Below are 25,469 nucleotides of genomic sequence, written 5' to 3'. Positions count from 1 at the left end.
AAAACGCGGAGCAAACTCCACACGGCGGGTGGAGCGGGCTGGCTGCGGGAAGAGGGGCGGGAAGCTTGGTGTTCACCGGGGGAAGGGGACTTCCGCCAGCAATCTTAACCATGTCAATCCGCAGCGAAGGGAGGTTAGCGACAGTTCTATCAATGCATTCCGGAGCCTGGCATCTCAACAGTACTCACCTGTGAATGTTGGAAATTAGTGTACGTGCGTGTACGTGTGTGTGTTTGAGTGAGTGTGTGTGAGTGTGTGTGTCTGTGTGTGTATGAGTGTGTGTGTGTATGTGTTTGTGTATGTGTATGTGTTTGTGTGTGTATGTGTTTGTGTGTGTATGTGTTTGTGTATGTGTATGTGTTTGTGTGTGTATGTGTGTTTGTGTGTGTATGTGTTTGTGTGTGTATGAGTGTATGCATGTAAATGTGCGTGTGTGTGTATGGGTGTGTGTATGAGTGTGTGTGTGAGAGAGAGACGGAGAGTGAGAGAGTGTGAGAGAGAGAAAGTGAGAGTGAGCAAGAGAGAGACGGAGAGAGCGACACAGAGATTTTTGTAAAGCAGTATTAATCATACATCATACTGCATATTGTAATCTGCGTTTATGTCAAAGACACTTGCAAATTTTATAGATTATCAGCCCCAATTAATTTATTGTCATTAATTTCTCCAAGAAAAGTCAAGCATCGACGTCCCGTGGCGCTGAAGGGCAGGGAAGCAGCGCCGGGAGGTGAAGAGTTCCGCGGGCTGATGTCCTGGGAGCGTTCGAGCAGAGGATGAGATAAGTATTGGGTTCTTGAGGTGAGAGTGGAGGGTGAGGGGACTGTAATATCCTGTGTGTGAGTGTGAAGATTGTACTTTACTGCCCATATGCTGTGTCTGATTTTTTTTTGCATTGTTGGATATTGTAATGTGACTACGAATATTATTAGATGTGCGTGCATGTCGTGTGAATATTGTGCATTGTTTGCGCGTGAATATTGTACATTGAAAACAGTACATAGTGTGAAGACCATGCAATGCTTATCTGTGTGTTATAGTATTGCAGCAAATATGCAGTGCCCTAACATTGTGCAAATTACACGGAGTTTGTGTATGAATAATATTTGTTTATGTAACTATTATAGTGTGTGAATATTGTATTGTGTGTGAATGTTACCTTTACGCCGTCTGAATATGAATGAGAATGTATGAAAATTATGTACTGCCTTTGTGAATGTGATATAGTGTGAATGGAAATGTTATATCTATAATGTTGGTGACTATAATAAAATATTTGTCGGTGGAAATTGTATTGTTTGGGATTTCAGTGTTCGAACAGTTGTGTTTGAGATCTAGAAAGCGAATTTTCCGTCGCAGAGAGAACGTTAACCGTGTCTGCTTTACAACAATAATTATAATAGTTTTATAGAGTGAAGCTGAACATGTTATATTCCAAAATGCAATACACCCCGGTACCCATTTAGAACACGGATTGTCGGGCCGCGCACAGGGAAATGTAGTGACTGTAAGGCGCTCGGTGAAACCGTGACTCCGCTCTGTTTATCTACAAGTCACACTTCCCTGATGTGTAAAGTACATTTGAAATTAAACTAAAACAGAACGATACATTTGTGAAATTAAAAAGGCAGTTCTACTAGACCGTCATTCTCCAAGCCAAATTTGAATTTAAACGAAAATGTGTTTCCTAATTTATTAAGCAGGTTGTTATTTTCACACGTGTCTGTGGGCAATGGGTCCACCACAATTCTCCGCGCACTCCCGAACAATCTTACTAAAACAAAGTCACTGGTCATCGCAATGTTGCTGTCTGTGGGAGCTTGCTGTGCGTTATTATTTGAAGGTGCCATTTATTTATACAAGCCTAATTTGTCTCCTACCCCAGGGAATTTGTGTTCAGAGAGGCCTGCTTGAGGACAAGGTATGAAGTCTTGCCGGCTCCAGAAGTTGAGTTACGAAGGGGGGTGACGAACGACCTGGAGGTGGCCGAGGAAGGAGACCCCATCCAGACGACGTGATGACTATGATCCCACCTCGCTGAACCTTTAATAGACGTTATGCCCGTTATCGCCGTTCCACTGTTAAAGTACCACCATCAATGGATAGATAGGGCTTTATTAAAATAGGCTCCTAATAAGGATAAATCCAGTGAAGGAATGTGAAATCCTTCCAGTCTCGTCAGAGTGCCCAGAACCCAGTGTCCAGCGCCGTGCGTTCTCACTGATCCACCCAATGGGACCTCATGGTCTGGCGCGCCTCATAACACCCCTCTCTGCCCCCGAGCTTGACGGCGAGTTAGGGCCCGTCTTCCCGAGACTGAATTCTCCCGCCTCACTAAACCTCTTGCTATTTTTCGTCATCCTCGGGGTCTCCAATACACTGCTCACCCGGTGAGTGGTGAACGACACTAGTTTGGCTCCCTCCACACACACGCACCTGTGTGCATTATAGAGAATTCGGAACAAGAGGATCTGAATTCTAATTTACTTCTGCAAATGTACAAAGTAAACTGACATAATTCGAGTTTCATGTTTAAGGTGGGACGGCCAAATTCAGGTGAAACCAAAATGTTTTGATTTTTGAGTGAGTCCGGTGCCCGCGGAGCGCCGCTTGCTCGGGCTCTGTCCGGGGTCGACACCACGCGGCTCCCGGCCCGTTCCCGCTTCAGTCACAGCGACGCACACACCCTGACACACACACATTCACACACACAAACCCTCACATGCACACACCGGCCTTCACACAGGCCCACATACATCCCACACGCACAAACACGCCTTCACACCTACTGACGTACACAAACACACACAACCCACATACAAACTCCCACACACACACATACACCCTCACACACACAACCCCACTTAGATACCCTAACACACACACAACCCCATATACATAGTCCCACATGCACACACAGCCTCAGACACACAACTTCACATACATACCGCGCATACACACTCACAGACGCACAGCCTCACACACACACAGCCCCACACACATACACACACACACACATGCATCGTCACACACATTCAGCCTGACACACACTGACATCACACACGCACACACACCCTCGCACACAAATACAAACACAGCCTCACGTTATTCCCCACATACGCTCTCTCTCTCTCACACACACACACACCCACACACACACAAAACCTCACACGCAGACACACTCACACCGACACAACACTATCGCACACATCACACTCAGAAACACGCTCTCGCACACACACATTCACACAGCCACCAATAACACGAAGTGACACAGCCAGCCACACACGCCTCTCTCAAACATTTTCACACACTGACACTCTTGCCCTCCCCCCCCCCCCCCCCCACACACACACGGAGGTGCATTCTCACACGAGCATCCTGTCCCATACAGACTGACAATCACACATATTCACCATCCTGACGCACGTACACATACGTGTGGGAAGAATGTGCACAACTTTGCACGTCTTCACAATCTACCAAGGCACTCGGGAGCTGCGTGTTACATCTGTCCGTGTGCGCGGTGCGCTTTGGAATGTGTATGGGATATTTGAGTGCGCGTTGCGTTTTTGCCACGCTGAGCGTGTGTTGCACATCAGTGTGTGCTGTGTATCGGAATGTCCTTCGGGTCAGAGTGGCTAATCACCTAAAGTGCTTTGAACTTTACAAGGGATAGATTCAGAGGGGAGAAAACACATTTCAGACAGCAGAAGACGGCGAGACAGCGTTTGACTCGCCGCCAGCGACGTTTCTCTGACCCAGTCTGTACCTTCGGGGAACTAGGAGAGGGTAACACTGAGATTCGTCCTGATGTGATCTCGCCCTGTCTGCTGTTACAAACGTCCCAACTCAAACAGTCCAGTCAAAGTAAAAGGTGTCACTCAGCTGGTAAGTGGGGAGTTATGTACAATTGGAAGAAGGGGGGATTAAATCGTTAACCAGAGAGAGAGAAAATGAGTTGATTAATTCTTCTTTAAGTATTCAATAATTAATCTGCGATGAACCGGCTCCAACTCGCAGTGTCCTGGCGTCCACAGCCCTCCCATCCACCGCAGGCTCCATCTGAGGGGTTTCTCTCAGGCGGAGCCAACCCCTTGGACCTGCAGCTGAGAGCTGGGTCTGAGCCGGGCTGAGTCGCAGATCGGTGGCGTTTAAAGTCTGTTTTCCACTCCGCTGGACCGTGGAGCTGATTTGGTTCAAACTCTGATCCGGGCACGGAGTGGGGCCTGTGAGCTGAGCTCTTGAGGAGGTCTGGAAACTCCAAGCGAGAGGTGAAGCTATGGTGTTAATCTGTAACCAGCCGCCTCGGCTGCCCCTCCCGGAGTGTTAACGTCAGGGCCCCCTGCACTTTCGCAACAGTCCCAATTCCACCACGGAACTCGGGAGAGTCACAGAGTCACACAGCACGGGAACAGGCCCTTCGGCCCAACTGGTCCGTGCTGACTAAGGTGCCCCATCTAAGCCAGTCTCATTTGCTTGTGTTTGGCCCATATCCCTCTGAACCTTTCGGATCCATGGACCTGTCCAAGTGCCTTTTAAATGTGGTTATTGTGCCTGCGAAATGGCGATGGTCTGCAGACGTAGAACGTAGAACAGCACAGCACTGGAGAGGCCATTCGGTCCACAATGTTGTGCTGACCTCGATGCCGATTTATACTAAATATCCTCCTGTGTATCATCCACATCCCTCCACTCCCTTCATATTCATGTGTCCATCTAAAAGCCTCTTAAACTCCACCAAACTGTCTGTTTCCACTACTACCCCTGGTAACCCATTCCAGGCACCCACCACTCTCTGCTTAAAAAACTTGCCCCTCACCCCGCCTCTAAACTTCCCCCCTCTAACCTTATATATGGACCATGTGCAGGCAGAAGGGATTAGGTGTCATTAGCTTAATTAGTTCAGCACAACACTGTGGGCTGAAGGGCCTGTTCCTGTGCTGTACTGTTCTATGTTCTATGTTCTATGTTAACTGCAAATAGCGACGGGCACCTGAATAAAAGTGATCCAGCTTTCCATACAACACAGAAGGAAGTAATTCGGCCCATTGTCTATACTGGCTCACAGAGCAATCCCACTAATTTTCCCCTAACCTTCCCCCCTCCCCCCCAGCAACTCCCCCCCCCCACTTTCAACCACTCATCTACACACTAAGGGCACTTTATAGTGACCAATTAGCTTACTAACCCTACATCTTTGAGATGTGGGAGGAAACTGGAGCATGGAGAGGAAATGACGTGATAAGTCATAAAGAATGGAAACAGGCCCTTCGGCCCAACTGGTCCATGCTGACCAAGATTCCCATCTAAGCTAAGTCCCATTTGCTCACATTTGGCACATATCCCTCTAAATCTTTCCCATCCATGTACCTGTCCAAGTACTTTTTAAATGTTGTTAATGTACCTGCCTCAACCACTTCCTCTGGCAGTTCATTCCATATACTGGCCACCCTCTGGGTGAAGAAGTTGCCCCTTGGGTTCTTATTAAATCTCTCCCCTCTCACCCTAAACCCATGCCCTCTAGTTCTTGATTCCCCAACCCTGGAAAAAGGACTGTGTGCATCCACCCTGTCTATGCCCCTCATTCACCCACACAGGGAGAACATACAAACTCCACACAGACAGCAGTTAAGGTCTGAATCGAACCCAGGTCGGTGGAGCTGTGAGGAAAAGTTCGACCAGCTGTGTCATTGGTGCCACCCAGCTTCCTCTGAAATACATTGTGTTAGTCGGGACCATTCCTCATGGGAGCAAGTTTCACATTCTCTCACAGTTTGATAAATCAGCTTCCCTAGGAATTGAAATTAAAACACACAGCAGAGCAGGTAACATCGTTGGGGAGAGAGATGAGGTTATTGTTTCAGAACAACAGACGGTCTGCTGGAGGAACAACGGGTCGAGCAGCATCTGTGGGGGCAAAGGACTCTGCAGTCCCTTCTCTATTGTTTCAGGTCGATGGCCTTTGGAGTTCTCTACCCCAGAGGGTCCTGGAAACTCAACCAATCAGCATTCAAACCAGAGATCTGATGTAGGGTCTCTGACCTGACACGTTAACTCTGTGACTCCCACCACAGGCACTGCCTGACCAGCTGAGTGTTTCCAGCAATTTTGTGTTTTTTCTGCCAGATGTTGCACATCTGCAGGATTTCTTAATTTTAGCTATCAATAGATTTCTGATTATTATGGGGACCAAGGGATTTGGGTTGGGGGAGCAGGTCAGTAGCATCTTGTGAATGGTGGAACAGGCTTGAAGTGTATTGGTATTGGTTTATTATTGTCACATGTACCAAGATAGCCTGGTACGGAGGCTCCAATGCACAGGGTCGCGAGAGGCTGCAGAGGGTTATAGACTCAGCCAGCTCCACCACGGGCACAACCCTCCCACCATTGAGGACATCTCCAAGAGGTGGTGCCTCAAGAAGGCAGCATCCATCACTGAGGACCCTCACCACCCGGGACATGCCCTCTTCTCGTATTGGTATTGGTATTGGTTTATTATTGTCACTTGTACTGAGGTACAGTGAAAAGCTTGTCTTGCAAACCGATCGTACAGGTCAATTCATTACACAGTGCAGTTACATTGAGTTAGTACAGAGTGCATTGATGTAGTACAGGTAAAAAACAATAACAGTACAGAGTAAAGTGTCACAGCTACAGAGAAAGTGCAGTGCAATCAGGTGCAAGGTCACAACAAGGTAGATCATGAAGTCATAGTCCATCTCATTGTATAAGGGAACCGTTCAATAGTCTTATCACAGTGGGGTAGAAGCTGTCCTTAAGTCTGGTGGTACGTGCCCTCAGGCTCCTGTATCTTCTACCTGATGGAAGAGGAGAGAAGAGAGAATGTCCCGGGTGGGTGGGGTCTTTGATTATGCTGGCTGCTTCACCAAGACAATGAGAGGTAAAGACAGAGTCCAAGGAGGGGAGGCTGGTGTCCGTGATGTGCTGGGCTGTGTCCACAACTCTCTGCAGTTTCTTGAGGTCTTGGGCAGAGCAGTTGCCGTACCAAGCCATGATACATCCAGATAGGATACTTTCTATGGTACATCGGTAAAAGTTGGTGAGAGTCAAAGGGGACAAACCAAATTTCTTTAGCCTCCTGAGGAAGTAGAGGTGCTGGTGAGCTTTCTTGGCCATGGCATCCACGTGATTTGACCAGGACAGGCTGTTGGTGATGTTCACTCCCAGGAACTTGAAGCTCTCAACCCTCTCGACCTCAGCACCATTGAAGTTAACAGGAGCGTGTACACCTGATTGGGTGATTTGGAGCTCAAGAGTACATCCTTTAGCGTACGAGAGGACTGTTCAAGAGCCTTTTACTGTGTTAGGTGCTGCCTCGTCCGCTGAGTGCTGCCAGCATTTTCCACGTGTATTTCCGCGTGTATTACCAGCTGTGCTTTGCTAATTGTCTTCTCAGTTTTTCCGGGACTTTTTAGGGACGGCCCCTAGTTTTGAATTCCCAAGTGGAAGTATCTCCTGTTTCTCTCACAATGTTCGCGCATTCAGATCGGTTCACGGAGTGTGGGTGGGGTGGGAGGTTGGTGCAATCCTCTACCCAAGAGCGCCCACAGCCAGATCTGCCCCTTTGCAGGTCACCAGCTGGGCAGGTAGCACCGCCGTTGGAGTGACGTCCCTGTCCTTTGGTCTCTGTACCTCCCCCAACTCCCTTGTGTCGCAAGAACACCAGAAAATAGGAGTAGACCACTCAGCCCCTCAAACCTGCCCCATCATTACATAGAATGTAGAACATAGAAAGAACATTGAACATAGAACAGTACAGCACAGGAACAGGCCCTTCAGCCCACCATGTCTATGCCGATCATGATGCCAAATTAAATTAATCCCATCTGCCTGCACATGATCCGTGTCCGTCCATTCCCTGCCTGTTCATGTGTCTGTCTCAGTGACTCTTAAATGCCACTATCGTATCTGCCTCCACCACCACCCCTGGCAGGCCATTCCAGGCACCCACCACTCTCTGTGTAAAATAACATGCTCGCACATCTCCTTTAAATTGACAACAACCTTTCCCTCAATGTCAGCAAAACAAAAGAGCTGGTCATTGACTTCAGGAAGGGGGGTGGTGTACATGCACCTGTCTACATCAATGGTGCTGAGGTTGAGAGGTTTGAGAGCTTCAAGTTCCTGGGAGTGAACATCACCAACAGCCTGTCCTGGTCCAACCACGTAGACGCCATGGCCAAGAAAGCTCACCAGCACCTCTACTTCCTCAGGAAGCTAAAGAAATTTGGCATGTTCCCTTTAACCCTCACCAACTTTTATCCATGCACCATAGAAAGCATCCTATCCAGATGCATCACAGATTGGTATGGCAATTGCTCTGCCTGGAATTGCAATAAACTGAAGAGAGTTGTGGACACAGCTCAGCACATCACGGAAACCAGCCTCCCCTCCATGGACTCTGTCTACACCTCGCTGCCTCGGTAAAGCAGCCAGCATAATCAAAGACCCCACCCACCCCGGACATTCTCTCTTCTCCCGCCTCCCATCGGGCAGAAGATACAAAAGCCTGAATGCACGTACCATCAGGCTCAAGGACAGCTTCTATCCCAGTGTTATAAGACTATTGAATGGTTCCCTAGTACGATAAAATGGACTCTTGACCTCACAATCTACCTCGTTATGACTTTGCACCTTATTGTCTGCCTGCACTGCACTTTCCCTATAGCTGTTACACCTTATTCTGCATCCTGTATTGTTTTACCTTGTACTACCTTACATTGCACTGTGTAATGAATTGATCTGTATGAATGGTATGCAAGACAAGTTTCTCACTGTACCTCAGTACAAATGACAATAGTGAGCCAATTCCAATTCCAAAATTTTCTGCCTCTCACCTTAAAGCTATACCCTCTACTATTTTGACATCTCTAACCGGGGAGAAAGATTCTGACTGTCCACCCTACCTATGCCTCTCATTATTTTATAAATCTCTCTCAGGCCTCCCCTCAACCCCCAACACATTCTATATGATCATAGCTGATCTGACCCAGGCCCCCTACTCTGTGTCAGTTCCGTCTTGCCTTCAATTCCCAGCCTTTTCAAAAATGTACCTACTTCTTCTTTTAAGTTCCCCAAGAGATCCTGCCTCCACACCCCTCTGGGGTAGGGTATCCCAGGGATTCACTACCCCTTGCCAGGAGTTCTTACGTACCTCAGTTTTAAATGACCGGCCCCTAATCTTGTGTCCCCTCATTCAAGATTCCCCCAATGGTGGAAACTAATGTTGGACTCTCCCCCACACTCTGGGTCAGCCTCTGTGGTTGGACCCCCCCTTGTGAACCTTCCACCTGCCCCCATCTCTCTCCCACACCCCTCCCTCACCCTTTATTTATAACTGTGCATTATCTCACCTCTCCTTGTTCAACTTATTCACTGCACAGCAGGAGTTGCCCCTCGACAAGCCATCGCTTGGCAAACCCTGAGCTCACGCCGAGGCACAGGTGGAGAGACTACCCCATGGTCAGTCGGTGGCTGCGTGCCGGATTCCCCTCCCTCAAACTGGGAATACAGCATCCTGTTCCAGGTCTGGGGTTCCCCCGGGTACCTGCCCGCCAAACTCTTGCCAGGTTTTAACTCCCGCCCGCACACTGCTGCGTTGAATTTAGCAATAAGTAGAGACAGAGAGAGAAAAATTCCTCAAAGACAGCATTTCTGAGTGGCTTCATGGGGAAAAAATAAAATTAACCATTAATGTTTATGAGAACAAAATATTAAATAATTATTCACATTGTCGTATCTACATTAATCATAAAATCTCATTATAAGGTTCCTTTTCCTATCCACTCACTGAGCCCCAGTTGACTGAGGTTGCGTCCTCTGTATCTCAACCCACCATCCGATACCTGTCTCCATTCCTGACCCAGCTCACAGCTCACTGTGTCCACTGTCCACACTCACAGCTCACTCTATCCACTGTCCATACTCACAGCTCACTCTATCCACTGTCCATACTCATAAGATAAGACTTCTTGACTAGTCACATGTACATCGAAACACACAGTGAAATGCATCTTTTGCGTAGAGTGTTCTGGGGGCAGCCCAGAAGTGTCGCCACGCTTCTGGCGCCAACATAGCATGCCCACAACTTCCTAGCCCGTACGTCTTTGGAATGTGGGCAGAAACCCACACAGACATGGGGAGAACGTACAAAGTCCTTACAGACAGCGGCCAGAATTGAACCCGGGTCATTGGCACTGTAATGGTGTTACGCTAACCGCTACACTACCATGCCTGCTCTCAGCACATGTGACAGTCCGCTCTGTCCACTGTCCATACTCACAGCTCACTCTGTCCACTCTTCACACTCACAGCTCACTGTGTCCACTGTCCACACTCACAGCTCACTCTGTTCACTGTCCACACTCACAGTTTGCTCTGTCCACTGTCCACACTCAAGTTAGGAGTAACCTCGCACCCAACATCAGCAAGACCAAGGAACTGATTGTGGACTTCAGGAAGGGGAAGTCAGGAGAACACACACCAGTCCTCATTGAGGGGTCAGCGGTGGAAAGGGTGAGCAGCTTCAAGTTCCTGGCCGTCAACATCTCAGAGGATCTATCCTGGGCCCAACACATTGATGCAATCATGAAGAAGGCACACCAGTGGCTCTACTTCGTTAGGAGTTTGAGGAGATTCGGTCTGTCACCAAAGACTCTTACAAATTTCAATCAATGTACACTGGAGAGCATTCTGACTGGTTGCATCACCGCCTGGTCTGGAGGCTCCAATGCACAGTATTGCAGGAGGCTGCAGAGGGCTGTAGACTCAGCCAGCTCCATCACGGGCACAACCCTCCCCACCATCGAGGACATCTTCAAGAGGTGGTGCCTCAAGAAGGCGGCATCTATCACTAAGGACCCTCACTATTCAGGACCTGCCCTCTTCTCATTACTACCATCGGGGAGGAGGTACAGGAGCCTGAAGACCCACACTCAACGATTCAGGAACAGCTTCGTCCCCTTTTCCATCAGATTTCTGAACGGTCCATGAACCCATGAACATTATATCATGATTCATTTTTTGCACTATTTATTTATTTTTGTAATTTACAGATTTTTATGTCTTTACACTGTACTGCTGCCGCAAAACAGCAAATTTCACATCATATAAGTCAGTGATAATAAACCTGATTCTAATTCTGATGCTGATTCCGAGTGTGATGGAACATTCTGCACCTGCCTGGATGACTGCAGCTCCAGGAACACTCAGAAACCTCACGACCATCCAGCACAAAGCAACCCATTTGATCGGCACCTCAACCACCATCCAAAACACTCCGTCCCTCCACCACTAGCACGCATTGGCTGCAGTGTGTACCATCCACAGGTTTTAACCCAGGCTATTCTGACAGCACCTCCCAAATCCACCTCTGCAAGCAGCAACAACGATAAGCTCAGAGGGTGCAGGGGAACACCACCAACTGCAGGTTCCCTTCCAAGTCACACACCGTTCTGTTCCTTTATTGTTAGTGGGTCTACATCCTGGAACTCCCTCCCCAACAAGCACTGTGAAAGCTCACCAGCACTGGACACAGCTCAGCTTATCACAGAAAGTAGCTTCCCCTCCATGGACTCTGTCTACACTTCTCGCTGCCTTGGTAAAGCAGCCAGCATAATCAAAGACCCCACCCACCCCGGACATTCTCTCTTCTCCCCCCTCCCATTGAGCAGAAGATACAAAATCCTGAAAGCACGTACCACCAGGCTCAAGGACAGCTTCTATCCCGCTGTTATAAGACTATCAAGTGGTCCTCTTGTATGATAAGATGGACTTTTGACTTCACAATCTACCTTATCATGGCCTTGCACCTTATTGTCTGCCTGCACTGCACTTTCTCTGTAACTGTAACACTTTATTCTGCATTCTGTTATTGTTTTCCCTTGTACTACCTCAATGCACTGTGTAATGAAATGATCTGTATGAACGGTATGCAAGACAAGTTTTTCACTGTACCTCGGTACATGTGACAATAATAAACCAATTTACCAATTTGAAAGCACCTTCACCAGCAGGACTGCAGTGGTTCAATAAGACGGCTCACCCCCACCTTCCCAAAGGAAATTAAGAACAGGCGATAAATGCTGGTCTTGCCAGCCGTGCCCAGATCCCGAAAAACCAGTAAGTGAAGAAGTGTGTGTGCTGTATCTTGAGATCAGGTACAAGTACACTCCCAGTATGAGTCTAACCGGCACTTTGTTTTGTATTTAATCTGAGTACTTTTATACAGCCGCAGTTGCACTTCCCCGTCTCACAACTCAGGGGAGAGTGTTTTCCAGCAATAAAGTGCAAAGCTTTGCTTGTTTAATCTTTACCTGGTATTGCCTCTGTGTGGATGAAGGGTTAACTGGAAGAAAGTGTTTGTCCACATGTGGGATTGTTTCCAGGAAATTTAAATGGATCAGCCTATCTTAATTTAAAAATGTAAAATTATTGCTTAACTTTTAATACCCACATTTAAAGTTAATTGAGAAATTTGATTTCCTCTTTAATAAACCCAGGGATCTCCATAGTGATGGCTTCATCAGCCCTGAGTCAGTCTCATACTCACCTCTGAGTCAGGAGGTCATGGGGCCAAGCCTTCCAGTCAGAGACTTCATCACAAGTTCCAGGCTGACTCTCCAGGACACAACAGAGGGAGTGCCAATACTGTCAAAGTTGTTTTATTTGGATGAGCTATTAAATCAAAGCAACACGCAAAGTGCTGGAGGAATTTAGTGGGTCAGGCAGCATCTATGGAGGGAAATAGTCAATGTTTCGGTTGACACAGATGCTGCCTGACCCGCTGATTTCCTCCAGCACTTTGTGTGTTGATCCAGATTCCAGCATCTGCAGTCTCTTGTGTCTTCATGTTAAACTGAGGTACCAACTACTCTTTCTCACACACAGGCATACAAAATCCCACAGCACCATTGTGGCTCCAATATTTCTCGCTCAGCAGATATCACTGAAAATGTTTCTATGGAACTGTAATGGTCACTTCTGCACAACTTGCCTGAACTTGGTGAGTTTTAACCACAGATTATGTTCAATGAAGTCTCTGCCTCCCTTGGCACTGGTTTAGAAACTTCCACATAAAATGAGCCCTGCCCACAATGTGGCCATGTTACCTACCCCACCCCCCCAACATTAAATTAATCACCATGGCAACTTTCTACTGATTCTGACCATCCATGAGTCACTGATAGGAGATAAAGTCAAATTGACTTTTGAGTGTGAGGATATAAAGGTTTTAATTTGGTGATAATTTGACAATCTGCGCACCAATTGTAGGCAGTAAACATTCTGGAGGGGCAGATTCAGTTATTTGATACCAAGCCGTTCCGGGACCTGACTGTTGGCGGTGATACCACTTCCAGCTGTGTTAATGAAGCAACACCAGCTCTGCACTGTTAACCACTTCAAGGAACAGGTTTAGCTCAAAGTTAAGAAAGATTACAATTACTTCTTCTCAGGGAGTCCCTCAATGAGTTGCTTCCACCCCAGTTCAATGGGTTCTGAGGTGGGAACTACAGACTCTTCTACAGATGGGGCAGGAGATGGGTAATGGGGCAAATGAATAGAGTGTGAGGTGGTCCACTCCTTCTGCCATTTCCTGATGCATGGACTTGAAGCTCTCAATATCATACTGAATGTTCCTTCTCCACTTTGAGCAGTCATGGGTCAGAGGTTCCTAGGAGTCAGGAGGGATGTTGAATTTCTGATTATTAAGTTTACAGATGACACATTGATTGGTGGAGTAGCAGACAGTGAAGAAGGCAGTCAAAGGATACAGCAGGATGTAGATCAGCTACAGTTACATGCAGAGAAATGGCAGATGGAGTTTAATCCGGGCAAGTGTGAGGTGTTACACTTTGGGAGGTCAAATGTAAGGGGAAAGTATACAGTTAATGGCAGGACCCTTAACAGCATTGGTGTACAGAGGGATCTTGGGGTCCAAGTCCACAGCTCCCTGAAAGTGGCTGCGCAGGTTGATAGGGTGGTAAAGAAAGCCTTCATCATGAGGGACATTGGGTACAAGATTCAGGAGGTCACGTTGCAGCTGTATAAAACTTTGGTTGGGCAGCATCTGGAGTATTGTGTGCAGTTCTGGTCGCCCCATTACAGGAAGGATGTGGAGACTTTGGAGAGGGTGCAGAAGAGATTTACCAGGATGCTGCCTGGATGAGAGAGTATCAGCTATGAGGAGAGGCTGGAGAAACTTGAATTGTTTTCTCAGGAGCATCAACGGTTGAGGGGAGACCTGATAGAAGCTGATTAAATTATGAGAGGCATAGATAGGGTAGACAGCTAGAATATTTCTCCTTGGATAGGAATGTCAAAGACTAGAGGACATAGCTTTAAGGTGAGAGGGGGAAAGTTTAAAGGGAATGTGTGGGGTAAGTTTTTTACACAGAGAGTGGTGTGTGCCTGGAACGGGCTGCCAAGGGTGGTGGTGGAGGCAGATACCATAGAGAACCGTAGAACACTGCAGCACAGAAAACAGGCCATCTGGCCCTTCTAGTCTGTGCCGAAATTTTATTCCGCTAGTCCCATTGACCTGACCCCAGTCCATAACCCCCCAGACCTCTTCCGTCCATGTATCTATCCAAATTATTCTTAAAACTTAAGAGTGAGCCCACATTTACCACGTCAGATGGCAGCTCGCTCCACACTCCCACCACTCTCTGAGTGAAGAAGTTCCCCCTAATGTTCCCCCTAAACCTTACCCCTTTCACCCTAAAGCCGTGTCCTCTCGTACTTATCTCTCCTAATCTAGGTGGAAAGAGCCTACTCACATTAACTCTGGCTATACCCCTCATAATTTTGTAAACCTCTATCAAATCTCCCCTCATTCTTCTGCGCTCCAAGGAATGAAGTCCTAACCTGTTCAATCTTTCCCTGTAACTCAACTCCTGAAGACCCGGCAACATTCTAGTAAATCTCCTCTGCACTCTTTCAATCTTACTGATATCCTTCCTATAGTTAGGTGACCAGAACGATAGTGGTGTTTAAGAGGCATTTAGACAGACACACGAATAGGGCAGGCACGGTAATGTAGTGGTTAGTGTAACGCTTTACAGCGCCAGCGACCCGGGTTCAATTCCGGCTGCCGTCTGTAAGGAGTTTGTACGTTCTCCCCCGTGTCTGCGTGAGTTTCCTCCGGGTGCTCCGGTTCCCTTCCACATTCCAAAGACGTACGGGTTAGGAAGTTGTGGGCATGCTATATTGGCGCTGAAAGTGCGGCGACACTTGCGGGCTGCCCCCAGAACATTCTACGCAAAAGATGCATTTCACTGTGTGTTTCGATGTACATGTGACTAATAAAGAAATCAAAAAATATGCAGGGAATGGAGGGAGATGAATCATGTGCAGACAGAAGATATTAGTTTAGTTTGGCCTCGTGTTCAGCAGAGACATCGTGGGCTGAAGGGCCTGTTCCTGTGTTGGACTGTTCTATGTTCTTCAATCAGGCTTTGAAAACATCCTTGAACCTTTTCTTCTGTCCACCTGGTGATCTCTTCCCAGGACAGAGCTCGGTGCAGAGGGTCTATTTCAGGAGTCAGGTGTCAGGCTGACAGAGTTGACCAAGAGACTGTGCTGGTGATATTTTGCCACTGCCTTGTGATGGTCCAGGTCTCAGAGACAGGGTGGAGAGCAGGGATCACTGCTGCCTGGTTGACCACGTGTTTAGTGTATCCTTGATCCTCAAACACCCTTCTGTTCATTCAACCAAAGGCTGCGCTGGTGCCTTGGTGGATAATTTTATTATCGACGTCTGCCTTCTCTGGGAGGTGGCTCTTGAGATATAGGAAGTGGTCCATGTTTTCCAGTGCATTGCCATGACCCTTTCTTGTTGGAGAATTCCCCGAAAGTGGCAACACAGGTAGATAGGGTGATGAAGAAGGCGTGTGGTATGCTGGCCTTTATAGGCCGAGGCACCGAGTAGAGGAGTTTGGACGTTATGCTACAGTTGTATTAAACGATAGTTAGGCCACACTTTGAGTACTGTGTGCAGTTCTGGTCACCACACCATAGGAAGGATGTGATTTTGCTAAAGAAGCTGCAGAAATGATTCACAGGAATGGTTCCTGGACCAGAGGACTTGAATTAAAAGGAGACACTGAGACTGTTGTCCCTGAAGTGAACGAGGCTGAGGGGTGACCTTATGGAGATTTAGAAAACCATGAGGGGCAACTTTGTCAAACAGAAGGTAGTGAGTATATCAAACAAACTGCCAGAGGAAACGTTAGTGGTGGGTACAATTACAGCACTTAAAGGACACTTGGACGGGTATCAGTATTGGAATTGGTTTATTATTGTCGCGTGTACTGAGGTACAGTGAAAAACTTGTCTTGCACACCAATCATACAGATCAATTCATTACACAGTACATTGAGGTGGTACAGGGTAAAAACAATAACAGAATGCAGAGTAGAGTGTCACAGGTATAGGGGAGTGCAGTGCAGGCAGACAATAAGGCGCAAGGTCAAACAAGGTAGATTGTGAGGTCAAGGGTCCATCTTATCGTCTAAGGGAACCATTCAATAGTCTTATCACCGTGGGATAGAAGCTGTCCTTGAACCTGGTGGTATGTGCCCTCAGGCTCCTGTATCTTCTGCCCGATGGGAGGAGAGAGGAGAGAGAATGTCCGGGGTGGGTGGGGTCTTTGATTATGTTGGCTGCTTTACCAAGGCAGCGAGAAGTGTAGATAGAGTCCAAGGAGGGGAATCTGGTTTCCGTAATGTGCTGGGCTGTGTCCACAACTCTCCGCAGTTTCTTGCGGTCCTGGGCAGAGCAGTTGCCATACAAAGCCGTGATGCATCCAGATAGGATGCTTTCTATGGTGCATTGATAAAAGTTGGTGAGTGTCAAAGGGGACAAACCGACTTTCTTTAGCCTCCTGAGGAAGTAGAGGCGCTGGTGAGCTTTCTTGGCTGTGGCGTCTACGTTGTGGAACCAGCCTCCCCTCCATGGATTCTGTCTACATTTCTCGCTGCCTCGGTAAAGCAGCCAGCATAATCAAAGACCCCATCCACCCCAGACATTCTCTCTTCTCCCCCCTCCCATCGGGCAGAAGATACAAAAGCCTGAAAGCACACAGGTTCAAGGACAGCTTCTATCCCACTGTTATAAGACTATTGAATGGTGCCCTAGTATGATAAAATGGACTCTTGACCTCACAATCTACCTCATTATGACCTTGCACCTTATTGTCTGCCTGCACTGCACTTTCTCTGTAACTGTAACACTTTATTCTGTGTTCTATCATTGTTTTGCCTTGTACTACCTCAATGCACTGTGTAATGAATTGATCTGTATGAACGGTGTGCAAGACAGGTTTTTCACTGTACATGTGACAATAATAAACCAATTTACCAATTTAAATTTACCAATTTACTCACAGAGACAAAGAGCAGGGCTGAGGTACTGAGTAAATACTTTAGATCATCTTCACAAGGAAGAAGAACCTCCATAAAGGAAAATGTAGTGGAGAATGTCGATGGGCTAAAATTTTATGAAGATCACTTAATGTGGATAAGTCACCTGGTCCAGATGGGGTGTATCCCAGGTTACTGAGGGAAGGCAAGAAATTGAAGAGACTCTGGCCATAACCTTCCAAACGTCTGTAGTTCAGGGGTGGTGATGGAGGACTGGAAAATTATAAGATGTTACTCTTTTGTTCAAAGCAGAGTGTGGGGATAAACCCAGTGAATACAGACCAGGCAGTTGAACCTGGGTGCTGGGAAACTTATAAAAACAATAGCCATGGGTAGAACTAGTATCACTTGGACACAAATGAGGATTGATTAGAAAAAGCCAATATTAGAAAAGTTGAAGGCAATTTGTGACAAACTAACTTGTCAGGGTTTTTGAAGAAATGGGAGGGAATTGCTGGGGTATATATGAAATTCCAAAACAAATTTGACAAGATGCCAAATTGTTGCGTTGTTATCAAGATTGAAGGCCATGAATAAAAGAGATCATGGCAGCATGGATAGAAAATTGACTGAATAACAAAACATGGTTGATAATGGTGAGAAGTTGTACAAGAGGGAAGTGCGCAATCGAGTTCGCCAAGGATCAGTGCCAGGACACTGCTTTTCTTAATGTACATTAATGAATTACTTGGGTGTACAGGGCACAATTTCCAAATGTTCAGATTGCAAAAGAATTGGAGGAGGTTACTGATAGACTTCAAGGAGTCATCTGACCAAGGTGTCTATTCAAGCTCGTCCCATTTGCCAGCATTTGGCCCATATCCCTCTAATCCTTTCCTATCCACGTACCCGTCCAAATGTCTTTTAAACACTGTAATTGTACCTTCCTCTACCTCTTCCTCTGGCAGCTCGTTCCATATACCCACCACCCTCTGTGTGAAAATGTTGCTCCTCAGGTCCCCTCTCACCTTAAGCCAATGCCCTCTAGTTTTAGACTCCCCCACTCTGGGGAAAAGACTGTCCATCCACCATATCTATGCCCCTCATGATTTTATAAATCTCTATAAGGTCACCTACACCAAGGTCTCCTATAAGGTCATCTACTCCAGCCTCCTACACTCCAGGGAAAATAGCCTATCCGACTTCTCCTCATAACTCAAGCCCTCCGGTCCTGGCAACATCCTCATAAATCTTTTCTGCGCCCTTCCCAGCTGAATCACATCCTTCCTGTATCTGGGTGACCAGAACTGCACACAATACTCCAGGTATGGTCTCTCTGATGATAAGATAGCTTTATTAGTCACATGTACATTGAAAAACACAGTGAAATGCATCTTTTGCGTAGAGTGTTCTGGGGGCAGCCCGCAAGTGTCGCCACGCTTCCGGCGCCAACATAGCATGCCCACAACTTCCTAACCCGTACGTCTTTTTGGAATGTGGGAGGAAACCGGAGCACCCGGAGGAAACCCACGCATACTCGGGGAGAACGTACAAACTCCTTACAGATGGCGGCTGGAATTGAACCCGGGTTGCTGGTGCTGTAATAAGTGTTACACTAACCGCTACACTACCCTGCCTGTACAATGACTTGTACAGTTGCAACATGGTGTCCCAACTCCTGTACTCAATGCCCAAACCGATGAAGGCCAGGGTGCCAAATGCCTTCTTCACCGCCCTGTCTACCTGTGTTGTCACTTTCAGGGAACTGGTGGTTAGTGGATGAGTGGCAGATGAGGTTTACTGCTGAGAAATGTGAAGCCTTACATTTTGGTCAGAAAAATGAAAAGAGGCAATATAAACTAAAGTTAAAAATTCCAGAAGGAGTACAAGAGGGCATGCATTTAAGGTGAGAGGGGGTAAGTTCAAAGGAGATGTGTGGGGCATGTTTTTTTACACAGAGAGTGGTGGGTGCCTGGAGTGGGCTGTCAGGGGTGGGGGCGGAGGCAGATACGATAGAGGTGTTTAAGAGGCTCTTAGACACAGGAATGTGTGGAGGATGGAGGGATATGGCTATCGTGTAGGCAGAAGGGATTAGTTCGGTTAGGCATTTAATTACTAGTTTAATTCATTCCGCACAGGACTGAAGGGCCTGTTCCTGTGCTGTACTGTTTTAGGTTCTATGTTCTAAAATGCTGGAAACCCTCAGCAGGTCAGGCAGCGTCTGTGGAGAGAGAAACAGAGTTAGTGTCTCAGGCTGAAAAGCTCTCCACAGACGCTGCCTGACCTGCTGAGTGTTTCCAGCATTCTGTTTCCGATTTCCAACATCTGCAGGAATTTTTGCTTTACGTTTATATAGCACCTCTAACAAAGAGAAAATCATCCCAAGCTGGCATTGGTGATGAGGCAGACATAACAAGAAGTTGTGCCAAACACTTGATTTGAATCTGAGTGCATCCAGACAGAACACAACATCATGGACTCTTTTAGAAATGATTGTCTAAACTGCAATGCAAAACTATAGAAATCTCACCCTTGATGCAATTGGAATGTAAAACCTCGCCAGCCTTCCTTGTGCTGGCTTTGAATACTGACCCTCTTTATTTTATGATCCCTGTTAATCATTGCACATTCAACACACAATTTGCACCAAATCTACATTAAATTTCCCTAAATTTTGTTCTACATTGTAATGTCACTGATCAAGGAAACAATGATGGCTCATTCTCTCTCAGTGTCCTTACTGTGACCCTGGGTAGCGGCTTTAAGTGGGGCAGGGCAGGAGAATCTTCCATGTGCTGATAGAGCCATAGAATTACAGAGTAATACTGCACGGAAACAGGCCCTTCAGCCCAACTTGTCCATGCCAGCCAAGATGCCCATCTGTTAGTCCCATCTGCCTATGTTTGGCACATACCCCTCTAAACCTTTCCTACCTATATCCCTGTCCAAGTGTCTTTTAAATGTTAATGTACCTGCCTCACCCACTTCCTCTGGCAGCTCGTTCCATGTACCCACCACCCTCTGTGTGTAATAGTTTCCCCTCAGCTCCCTTTAAAATTTTTCCCCTCTCACCTTAAACCTATGCCCCTCTAGTTTTTGATTCCCTGTCCCTGGGAAAACTGAGTGCATTCACCCTATCTGTGCCCCTCATGGTTTTATACACCTCTATAGGTCACCCCTCATTCTCCTACGCTCCAATGAATAAAGTCTTAGCTTGCTCAACCTCTCCCCATACTTCAGGCCCTCGAGTCCTGGCAGCATCCTCGTAAATCTTCTCTACACTCTTTCCAGCTTAGTGACATCTTTCCTACATCAGGGTGACTAGACCCGTGTGCGATACTCCAGGTGCGGCCTGCAGTGGTTCAAAACGACAACTCAGTTAGGGATGAGCAGTAAACACCGGCACCACCAGCCACACCTCGTCCTGTGGACAATTAAGAAAAAGGAAACTAGATCCTGTGGTAGAAATAATGGGAGCATTCAGGGACACAGCCTGCTGTGATGCCCCTGCAGTCAAATTGCCTGCTGACGTTCTGTGTCTGGGTTCATGCTCAGTCACTTAGATAATGTTTGGAGGTTCTGACATCATTTAACTCTGCTAAAGCACGTTTAGCTCTGCTAAAGGACATTTAAGAGACTCTCAGACACATGAATGATGGAGAAATGGGTGGCTATGTGGGAGGGAAGGTTTAGATAGATCTTAGAGCAGGATAACATGTCGGCACAACATTGTGGGCCGAAGGGCCTGTACTGTGCTGTAGTGTTCGATGTTCTATGTTCTAAAGCCTGGTTTGAGGAGAAAATCTGTGAAGGGAAGGGATAAATATGTTTGAACTCTGATTGATGAATCGAACCACTCAATCTCTCGAGCACTACCTTCCCTCTCTCTGGGATCCTCTCTCTCCTGCCTCTCCCTGTTTCTCCGTCTCTCCCCCATTCTGTCTCTCTATCCCCCATCTCCCCCTCGCTCTCTCCCTCCCTTCTCTCTCTCACCCCCTCTCTCTTTCCCTCCCCTTCTCTCTCTTTGTATCTGCCTGCCCCCAATATCTCCCCCACTTCTCTCACCCTCTCTCTGTCTCCCCCCTCTCTCTCTCCCCATCTCTTTCCCTCAGTCCCCCCTCTCTCTCTTCGCCTTTCTCTCTCACTCATTCCCCATCTCTTATCCCCTCTACCCTCTCTCCCTTCTACCCTCTCCCTCCCCTTTTTCCCTCTCTCCCCCTCTATCCTGTCTCTCCCTCCCTCCCTCTTCCTCCCCCTTCCCTCCCTCCCCCCTTTCTCTCTCTCGCTCTTTCTCTCTCTCTCTCCAGCCTGTGAGATGGGAGAGTATGTTCCTTCACTTGCTCCTCAGTCACCTGCCCAGCCACCTCTCCCAACTCGTCATTAAATGCTGAAGGCAAAAGCAACGAATGTTAATTGGCCATCTGCAGAGAGGCAATTAAAATCTACCCTGCTGGGTATTAAAGAGTACCTGGGAAAAGGAGGAGGGGGGCAGAGCAGGGAGCTGAGAGAGAGGGGAGAGGGGGAGAGCGAGGGAGGGAGAGGGAGGGAGGGGGAGAGGGGAGGGAGAGGGGGGGAGGGAGGGAGAGAGGGGGAGAGGGAGGGAGGGAGGGGGAGAGGGAGGGAGGGAGAGGGAGGTGAGGGATGGGGAGGGAGAGGGAGGAGAGGGGGGAGACAGAGAGGGTAATGAGAATGGGAATGGAGGGAGAAAGGGGGAAGAGGGGAGATCAGTAGAAAGAGCGAGGGGGAGAAAGAGAGGGAGAGAGAAGGAAAGAGAGAGAGAAAACAATGAGAGGGATAAAGTGATGTGAGAGAAATGAGAAGGAGTGATCTGAAAGAGAGAGGGGGAGAGAGGCCAGGACAGTCTGCTTCTCCTTTGGTCTGAGTTTTTAAAACATCTATTAAGTTTTTCCGCGTTATTCCGGTGCAACTGAGGGTTCCTTTGGGAAGAGAGGGAGAGAGAGCGTGATACAAACTGACCCTCACAGAATGACAGAGGCAGACATACCCAGATCCAGACACCACGCGCACACCCGTACACTGAGGCAGAGGGGGAGTATTGTGCACATCCTCAGTCTGCCAGTGATTTTATGCTAGGGTCTTGCTTCACATACCCACAGCTGCGGATCTTCTTAACTCTGACTGGAAGTTCTTGTCTACACAGCACCTTAGGAATGTAAGAAGCTGCAGAGAGTAACGAACTCAACTTAATACATCACGGGCACATCCCTCCCCACCATCGGGAGTATCGACAGAAAGCAACCTCCATCATCAAAGATCCCCACCATCCGGGCCGTGCCATCTTCTCGCAGCTACCGTCGGGCAGGAGGTACAGAAGCCTGAAGTCCCCACACCACCAGGTTCAGGAACAGCTACTTCCCTTCAACCATTCAGTTCTTGAACTGACCGCCACAACCCTAATTGCTACCTCAGTACAGCAACACTGGGACCACTTTGCACTACAATGTACTTTGTTTTTTTAAGTTCTAATTATTTTCTCCCTTGTATAATTTTGTATAATTTATGTTTAATTTATGTTTTCCTTGTGAATGCTGCTTATCTGATGCTCTGTGCCTGTGAGGCTGCTGCAGGTAAGTTTTTCATTGCACCTGTGCACACATGGACTTGTGCAGATGCCGATAAACTCAACTTTAACTTTCAACCCCAGTGGCCTCACCAAATTCCTCACCCCCTCCCTCCCCTCAGCCTACACAGCAGCTCCCTCCAGGAGGCAACCTGTATCTCACTCTGAGGGAGCTGGAGGAGCTACTCTGTGTCTCAATCCCATCCCAATCAAAGTGGATCTCAGTATTAACTCCACTAAGCTGTATCCGTGAACACCTTTACCCAATACAACAGGGGGCAGGCTGCAGCCACTTGCTGCTCACCTGAAGTTAAGCTAGTTAATCAGTTACTCAGTTTGGTTGCACTGGTAAAACACCCAGTTAAACATTACAACAGATCAGAGCCCAGAGCTCAATCCATCCATTCCACCAACCACAGAGTTTTCAACGATTATTGACTGAGATAAACTATTCTATCTGTCATTCCCCACCACCTCCGTCTCTCCCTCCCTCCCTCTCCCTCCTCTCCACCTCTCCCTCCCTCTGTCTCCCTCCCTACATCTCCACCTTCCTATCTTCCTCCCTCCCTTTCCCGAGGCAGTTTCTCCACCCTTTCCTCATTTCCTCCATCCCTCCCTCTGTACATTGGGCTAAGCATCAGCCTGTCCCTGTGCCCACTGATCTCCCTCTAACATCCCTGCTCCACAGTAGGGTCAGAAGTGGGACCTGGATTGTGTTCCGGACCAGTGAGGTCTGGATTAGGAAGATCTGGATTGGATTCAAACTCAGGACCAGAATAAGATAAAATGGTTTCAGGTTAAGGTTAGGGATTAAGGCCAGAGTCAGGAGACTGCAAGAAACTGCAGAGAGTTGTGGACACAGCTCAGCATATCACAGAAACCAGCCTCCCCTCCATGGACTCTGTCTACACTTCTCGCTGCCTCGGTAAAGCAGCCAACATAATCAAAGACCCACCAACCCTGGACATTCTCTCTTCTCCCCCCTCCCATCAGGCAGAAGATACAAAAGCCTGAAAGCACGTACCACCAGGCTCAAGGACAGCTTCTCTCCCGCTGTTATAAGACTATTGAACGGTCCCCTAATACGATAAGATGGACTCTTGGCCTCACGGTCTACCTCGTTATGGCCTTGCACCTTATTGTCTGCCTGCACTGCACTTTCTCTGTAACTGTAACACTTTATTCTGCATTCTGTTAGTGATTTTCCTTCAATGTACTGATGTGGTGAAATGATCTGTATGGATGGCATACAAAAGAAAGTTTTTCACTGTACCTCGGTACATGAGACAATAATTAACCAATTACCATTTGCCTCATACTCCAGGGGAAGAAAGTTGAATGTATTCTTAAAGTATCTCATTTTCTGTTTTTGAATCTTGTACATGGTTAATCTTCTCTCTCTACAGACTTGGGATGAGCTGCTTCCATTTCTGTAGCACCCCCCACAACCCTAGGACCTCCCAAAGTACCTCCCAACTCTTGTACAGTGCCCATTGTCAGACGCACAGGACTTTCTTGCCCAGATGTCGAAGATCCCATGGCCATTATTTTGAAGAAAAGCAGATGAGATCTCCTGGGATAGTATTTACCCTTCAACCAACATCGTTAAACATCACACGATCTGGTCACTATCACCCAGCTCTTTGTGGGGTCTTCCTGTCTGTTAATTGGCTGCAGCAGTTACCATGGAGACCCTGCCTCAAGAAGTATTTAATGATACGTCCTGTTGTGAAATGCAAGTCTTATAAAAGTTCTAAAGCCAGCCTTTGCCATCATTGACCGAGCTGTAATGATCGATACAGCTGTCATGCTCAGTGTGTGACCAACCCCTGCTGTAATCAGCCCACTCACTGTCCCTTAAGTATCCCCAGGGATTTCTGCTGAATATTAGAACGTAAGCAATGGGACCAGGAGTAGGGTATTCAGGAGAACAATGTCTCTGCTCTTCAACAAGATCGTGGCTGATGGAGAAGTAAGAGACTGCAGATGCTGGAACCTGGAGCAAAGAACAAACTGCTGGAGGAACTCAGTGGGTCGAGCAGCGTCTGTGGAGGGAAATGGATGGTCAATGCTTCAGTTGAGACCCTTCATCTGTACTCAAGATCATGGCTGATCTTCTGCTTCAACTGTACTTTCTCATATCCCTCAAATTCTTTACCTTCTAAATGTCTCACAGTTGCCACTTGAACATATTTAGTGAATGTCCATCCTCAGACTCCAAAGATATGAGAGGACATTCGTCCTTATCTCAGACCTCGATGTCCCACCTCTGCATCCCGTCGATCCACTGAGATTTCCCTTCAAAGCATGCCCACTGTGAAGAAGTTTCCCACTTCTACATAGATGTTGGTGATCTATCCTCTTCCCTCTCAGTCCTGATGCAGGATCTTGACCCAAAACATCAGCTTACACATTTTATTTCCACAGACAGAACAAACATTGAGTCACAGAGCAATACAGCATGGATACAGGCCCTTCGGCCCAACCAGTCCATGCTGACCACGGTG

The 25,469-nt window shown here is 47.5% G+C and overlaps 2 long non-coding RNA genes across 2 annotated transcripts; both read left to right on the top strand.

Moving 5' to 3' along the window:
- The first annotated feature begins 114 nt into the window (after window positions 1–114).
- LOC127583157 (uncharacterized) lies at window positions 115–2,145 on the top strand. The gene is made up of 3 exons (XR_007958223.1): window positions 115–133; window positions 672–798; window positions 1,883–2,145. It is a non-coding gene; the product is annotated as an uncharacterized LOC127583157 (long non-coding RNA).
- A 1,263-nt stretch (window positions 2,146–3,408) lies between these two features.
- LOC127583179 (uncharacterized) lies at window positions 3,409–23,211 on the top strand. Its single transcript, XR_007958225.1, has 3 exons — window positions 3,409–3,888; window positions 12,910–13,024; window positions 22,499–23,211. It is a non-coding gene; the product is annotated as an uncharacterized LOC127583179 (long non-coding RNA).
- The last annotated feature ends 2,258 nt before the right edge of the window (window positions 23,212–25,469 follow it).

Source organism: Pristis pectinata, chromosome 2, assembly GCF_009764475.1.
Source record: "Pristis pectinata isolate sPriPec2 chromosome 2, sPriPec2.1.pri, whole genome shotgun sequence".
NCBI lineage: Eukaryota > Metazoa > Chordata > Chondrichthyes > Rhinopristiformes > Pristidae > Pristis > Pristis pectinata.
This window is presented reverse-complemented; position numbering and strand designations above follow the sequence as displayed.